This window comes from Otolemur garnettii, unplaced genomic scaffold (assembly GCF_000181295.1).
Source record: "Otolemur garnettii isolate 467f Iridium unplaced genomic scaffold, OtoGar3 scaffold00137, whole genome shotgun sequence".
NCBI classification, from domain to species: domain Eukaryota; kingdom Metazoa; phylum Chordata; class Mammalia; order Primates; family Galagidae; genus Otolemur; species Otolemur garnettii.
The window spans coordinates 1125332-1132376 of NW_003852532.1; the positions used below are offsets into that span (position 1 = coordinate 1125332).

At 35.3% G+C, this 7045-nt stretch overlaps 1 protein-coding gene across 1 annotated transcript in view; it reads left to right on the forward strand.

Moving 5' to 3' along the window:
- The window catches only part of BMPR1B (bone morphogenetic protein receptor type 1B), a 274381-nt gene that overhangs the window by 117169 nt on the left and 150167 nt on the right, over nt 1–7045 (forward strand). The gene's annotated exons all lie outside the window — the stretch shown is intronic.

Consider the following 7045-nt stretch of genomic DNA (forward strand, 5'->3'; position numbering starts at 1 on the left):
AGTGTATAGTAGTGAGTGGTCATTGTCTGCGAAGGGTATAGTAGTGAGTGGTCATTGTCTGCGAAGTGTATAGTAGTGAGTGGTCATTGTCTGCGGAGGGTATAGTAGTGAGTGGTCTGGAAATGGAAGGCAGGGGAGAAACTCAGATGAACACGTGAGGACGTAGTAGACGGTGTGCTGTCAACCTGTGTAAGCTGAGAATGTGGCCAACAGGGGGCTTTTTAACACAAGCAGCCACCATCACGTGATGGTGCAATAAAGTGAAGTAGTCACTACCTGTGGCCATAGAGGGGACCCAGCAGTGATGAGAACAGGCTTCTTAACCCAAGGTGCAAAAACTTTAGCACTGAGCGGTCCTCTTCCTGTCTGAGCGCCTTGCTGTTGGTTCCTTGTAGACTGTGACTCTGTACTAAGCATTACACTAAAGCAGACATCTATTGCTACACATGAATAGTTTGTTTTTTTCTGGTTATCACATGTAACGCTTTAAACATAGTTCATAGAGCTGTAGGATATTCATTGCTATTATTGTTTTCAATATCCCACGTTATGACTAAAAACAGTGGTGCTGAGGGAGATGATGGAAATCGTTTCCAATGTATTTTCTCATTTGGAACACTCATGAAATTTATATATGTTTATAATAAACAAAAGATTAGAAAGTAACTATGTTGTTTCCCTAGAACTGCAGTACTAACTAGATGAAATTCACTGACATACTGAGTTTCCTTGATTGTTTTTTAAGATTGTTAGAACTATCACCGTTAGCATGATTTTGAACATTTTAGGTAAGGTCATAGATGGTGATTATGGTTCCGAAGGGATTTTGGTACACTGTATTTAAGTTAAAAACAAAAATAACTTAATGTTGCCATAAAGTTTGAACTATAGGCCAATAGAGATATAAGGAAAAGCTAATACTCTGGCACAGATTTTGTGTTTGGGTTAATATGCAGGAAACAGCTCATTCTAAAATGAGATAAACCAGACCTGAACCAGCAGGTGAACTAGATCTCAATGTAAAGTATGGATCTTAAAACATGTCCAGTAGTTATGTAGTATCACTTTTGTTAAATGCATGTCTAACTTTCAAAGTGATGCAAAATATTTCAGATTAATTTTATTCAGAAATGCTTTAAGGCTAATCTAATTGATATCTAACTATAAACTCTACCTTAACATGCTTGTTTTATCCTCTAAATCAAGCCTTTTCTCTATACTTTTTCAAATTTTGCCCATTATTAGTGAGTTTGTTAGATTTTTGACAACAATATGTTTATTTTGAAAATATAACTATGGTTGATCTACTTCCTAATTAAAGAAGCTGACTGGCTAAGTTCATCAATACATTTTTCTTAGCGCCTGTCTCTGGATAATGTCTCATAAGCAAGGCTGTAATTTCAGCTTTTTATTTGGTATCTTTTTTTTTTTTACATACATACTTTCACAGTATTGCTTTTGTACCCTTTTTTATCAGTTTTATTTTTGTTCCTTCTGATGTCTTGTTTCTGATGTACCCTGTTGAACTTTTGAGCAGAAAACAGGTCAAATAAATAACTGCAATAAAAAAGAAACTAAAGAATATTTTCATTATTTAAGAGAAGAAATAGAAAGCCGTGATATTGGCTGATAATGTGTAAAACAGGATGCATTTTGGTCAAAGGCTGGTTTAGTGCTTTAAAACTTAAAATACCTTCTCAATATTATTTTTGGCTTTATTTTCAATTCTGATATTGGCTATTCATCACCTTTATAAATAACATTTTATATGCCAGCATGTTATGAGAAAACAATGTAGGACCTTTTGTATTATATGTTAATAATCCATTGAAACAAGATGAGTGAATTTAACTTGAAATATTAATATTAGCCTCCTACTGGATCTCACCTCCCTGGTCTCATTTGTTCTGCTATCAGTCCATCTGCTCACTGCCCTTTAAGGGACCAGCCTCCCAACCTCAGGAAACTCTCCCATCCCTGGTACTCTCTTACTCATAGATAAAGGTCAGACTTCTTGGTACTCTGTGTCTCTTTTTGATATAAGCTTCATTTTTTTTCCTGTATTCACCTTTAACCATTTCCTCTGGGGAAGCGCTCTCTCTCTCTTGTTTACCCATGAGGGTATTTCCCTTTTTTGGTATTTTATGCTCCAGCAACATTTAACATCTTGTATTTCTCAAAACAATCCACCTTGTGTTGCTTCTTTCTGGGAAAGAAGCTGCCCTCTCTTGTCTTGAAAGCTCTCTTCCTAGTCTTTGTGTTCCAGCCTGAGTGGAGGCATCCCTCCATCCCCTGCTGGATCCCTGCTGGTCTGTACTCAGCCTCTGTTGCATGGCCTTCTGTATAGACCTCTGGTCAGCACTTTGCAAAAAGCTTCGTAAAATAGTGTTTCATGCATCTTTATCCACACGAGACAGTAAGCCATTCGCGGCCAGATCTTTAAATTTACTCTTCTGTGATTTTCCAAGAACTAACAAATAGCAAGTGTTCCAGAATTTGAACTCAACAGAAATTTTATCATGTTTAGCTTTTTATTTTAAGATATTTTAAAACTTTGATTAATTAGATTGAAGGAAATCCCCTCATGTAGATGGCTAATGCTTTGGGTACAATAGTAAAAAAAAATATTTCTTTCTAGCACCAATGACAGCTCTGTGTGTGTGTATCCATGTAAGTAGATACTTGTTGAACTCAAACATATTTGAATAACAGAAGTTCAAAATTATATTGACTAGCAACTAAAAATCCAGAATAGAGAGCCCTCAAATGTTTACTTAATGTGATAAAAAATATCTCAACAAAATCAGCTAGTTGCTACTGCCAGGTGAATTACTGTGCTAAATTAAACAATGCCCTAGCAATGTAAAAACATGGTCACGTCTTCCAAAAGGCCCAAAGAGAACTTCAGGACACAGCAGGCCCATTCTCACGTAACCTAGAGAATTGCACAGTGGAATTACTCCCAATGTTCCTGATGGATGCGTATCTTCAAATTTTTATTTCTCTAACAGAGATAGTTAGGGATTTAAGGATATATAGAAAACCATGTCTTAAAAATTCCCAAACCTGAAAGGTGATATTCCATTTCAGTCAGAAGAGGAATTTGCTTCTCAAAATAGAAATGTTGAAAGAGAAGGAAGTCGATGTTTAAAAAAGTGGTTGAGAAATAGCAGCTGTTTCTTTCAGTTCTGATAGTCAATAAGATAAAATTTATTTTGTCTTCATGTTTTATTTACCCGTCCTACATAAGAGTACTTATTTACGTATGAAATATTTTGTATACCAGAAACAAATGGAAAGCTTCCTGTACAATTTAAAGTAACTGACGGTTTTCTTTGTTTTGATTACTGTTACTTACACGCTCTACTCACAGTTTTCACTGCTATTTAAGCCTTACAAACCTCTTCTGGACATTGCATATGTGTAACTCTTTTTAAAAAAAAAGAAAAACTCTTTTGTTTGTTTAACCTTGAACTGTATGGTTAGGTGAAAAAAATTGGTATTTTGATAGGACAATTTGGTAACCTTTTTTGCTTAGAACGGACCATAATTCAATTTGGAATTTCTTTTCAGATCTATTCTGCCCACATCACTGTCCTGTGGCAAAATATACATGGAGGCAGTGCCTTAGCAAAGAGTTATAGGTGTAAATTGTATAGATATTACAGGCATATCAAATAATATAAATATTATCAGAGCAAGAGGGTGGGAGTTTCTTTGGTCGTGGACCAAGTTCCTGAACCCAGTTCCTGTTAGTGGGGAAAGAAACCCAAGCTTATATCAATATTAAAAGATTATAGCAGAATCAAACGTAAGCAGAAACGCCACCACCACCACCAAGGAAAGCACAAAGAACTTTGTGGTTGGAATGAGGCATAAAGGGTTTTACCAGCATAGTCGAGTCTTATTGCATTATGGTTAGCAGCCTTCCTTGCCAATCAAAACTTTTCTATAACTCTGTATAGCATAGAATTCACAGTGCCTAAAAGGGGGAGGGTAACTTAGTTATGGAAGTGGAATGTCAAAACTCTTCTTCAGTTGTGGCACAAACTGGTAACATAACTTGCCAAATGTTGGCTTTTAAAGCAGCGAGTTATAGTTCAGACTAAAAAAAGAAATAAGTAATTATAAGGCCAGTGTTTTATTAATATGACGTTTCTTCTCTGATTGTAATTGCTCTATTTTATCTTGTATACCACATTTAAAACTTAATTTGTTACATCTCTGTTTTGTATTAGACTCTTTTGTATTACTTCTTAATTCCTGAAAATTAAAGCAAGTAATTATTACACTCAAGTGAAATGGAGTACTTTCACACTTATAATCATACTTAAAATATATATTTTTTCTAATGATAGATATCCTCTCTGACTCTCTTGATTTTTTCTATTCTTTCTGGTACTACAATCACATCTATGCTACACAAGCATTTTCCTTTTGATAAAACACAGCAGATTATCCTAAAGCAAAAGAAAGAAAGTACAGCAACAAGGTTTATGCTTTGCTTACACTACATCAGATTAGAATATAGAATATCTGTAGTCTAATAGGAAATATAAGGCTATATTTTGTTTTATAACTTTGTTTTAAGGATGATTATTCTTATTCATAGCTGGAAAAATTTATGATTAAAATAAAAATCAAAGAATCAAATTACATTTTCAGATCATGTTGAGTCTCATCTAGGATTTGTTTAAAAACACAAATAATTAGGGATGCAGAGAGGAACCAAATGAGTTTTTCTTTCTTTCTTTTTTTTAGAGTTAGTGTTTCACTGTATTACTCATTTATCATGGATGTGTGTATGTACATTCTGTTAACCCTTATAACAGACGTTTGGGTGGCATATTCTTACTTCCTTTTTCAGGATAAAGAAACAAAGACACTAAAATGTAAAGTAACATGATCAACCTCACTCAGCTAACAAGTGATAGGATCATAATTTTAACTCACATCGGGCCAAAGGCCATCTTTTAAGAAATCATTGCCAGCAAGAGAAGTTACGCTTTTTGTCATAAGTGGTGATAGTGTATGTGGGTCCATAGGGTAGTTAGATGGCAAGAGTCTTCCCAGCCTGGGCCCATCTGTTAAAAAATGAGTTCAGAAATGACGACTTTCCAAGCATGAGGGCAAATCGATGAAACTGGTGATATTTGATGATTTGGGATTAGCACTGAAGATACCAGAATCTCTGTTTATCCCTTTTCAACTTATTTTTCATCTCTTCCTCATCTGCATAACATCGCACCATTTCCTCCCTCTTATCACTCCTCAGGCCCTTAGCAGGAAAATTGTCAAGGAGCTGCCAGGTCAGCAGGGAATGACTGTTCCATCTGCGTCCCTCTTTCTGTATGATGAGTTTCATTCAGGGGAGAAATGAGTCAAACCCACAGCTTTTGCTATCATCTCTATTTAAAGCTACTCAGTGAAGACTCTTATTACTTTGATGTCAAGCTCTAGTACTTGAAGAAGGAAAAGAAATTCTAAATAGTTTGATGTCAGTAGGACTTAGTACTTAACATACTAATTGATTACCTGGAGTGATGAAAAAGAGGATAGAGTAATCTGTATAGATGCACACACTTCATAAATACAGTTTGTGTTTATGTGTAGGAGAGGCCACATGTCAGAGTTTATTAAAAGATATAGTTCGCAATCATAATTTTTTTGTTATGCATTCAGCTACCATAAAATGTTTTGTTCTGTTTTTTTCAACTCAAGGCAAATGATTTTGCTTACAAATAATATAGGACTATTTTTTCCCCTGAGATCACTCTGCCCTTTGTGACATTGGTATGTCTTGATAACGGTTACACCATACTTCATTGGGGTTTTGGTTTATAGCCCTGCCCTAAAAAATTTGAAAGAAATTATACCTTTTAGTTAAAAGCAGGTTGTTTTTCTATTATTACCTAGACAATTGTGTATCAGTATCTGTATTAATTATTAGACTTGAAACTTCCAAGCAGGTTATTCATCTTCTTCCTCCTTTCTCAACATGTTTAGTTTTCTGCTTGAAAATAAAGATTATTATTACTATACAGTGTATAATTGAAACATAATTCAATATATGATTCTATACATTAGTTCCCCAGGTAAATATTTGGTTTTCTAAAAGTAAAATTCACTTGAGTCTCTCTCTTTTTTACTTCCCTCTATACCAATTTTAACCCCATCAGTAAATTAAAGTGTCTTTATTCCCAGTAGTAGTTTAGATGACTAACCTTGAAGTTTACTTCTGTGTTGATTGTCAGAGGCTTGTTGGCAAATCCAACTTGATAATAACTGAGAAAGAAAGCATAGTGACCTAGAGCGCACTGTTCTGTTGAAGTAATCCACACTTAGAACATGCAATTTTTTTTTGTTTATTCATTTTAAATGAACCAACATACAATGCAGATAGTCTTTGGGGTTATTCATTAATACTCCATGTGTAACACTTTTAAATTATTATTGGTAGAAATAGACAATTAAAAATTTTTTTTAACTTGTACTGTTGCAATCTGAAGTAGAATGGTATAGCTTCCAAAGTACAACGTGAATATATAAACTAGGTCTGCTCAAACAATTTTTTGCAGTAAATTTGAAGCCATCCCCTTACTGCATGGTGGTGTTCATACTTGTATGATTTCAGTTTCTTAGTAGTCCAGACTACACATGATTTGCAGAGGTAAAGAATTAATTTTAACATTTTGGTTAGATTTTAATAAAATATTTTCTGTGATACACATACATGTTTCTGGTTTGATCATCTGTGTATTGGCAGTGATACTGATCGTCCTGGAACATACCTGAGATCAAATACTGGTTCAGAAATACCACAAGGGTTGTAGAACACACAGATGGCCAGTTGTACATTGCCCCTCCTTTGCCACATTTGCTGTTCATCTTTGCGTTTTGGGCAGTTGGACAAACAGCCTGACTTGAGATGACTGGAGGCTGGCCCGACTCTTCCAGCCAGCCGGGAGCCATGTGCTTGCTGTCAGTCCCCCCCTGCGTCCCTCTTCTCCCTCTCTCCCGCCTTTCTTTCCTGATTTAAAAAAAA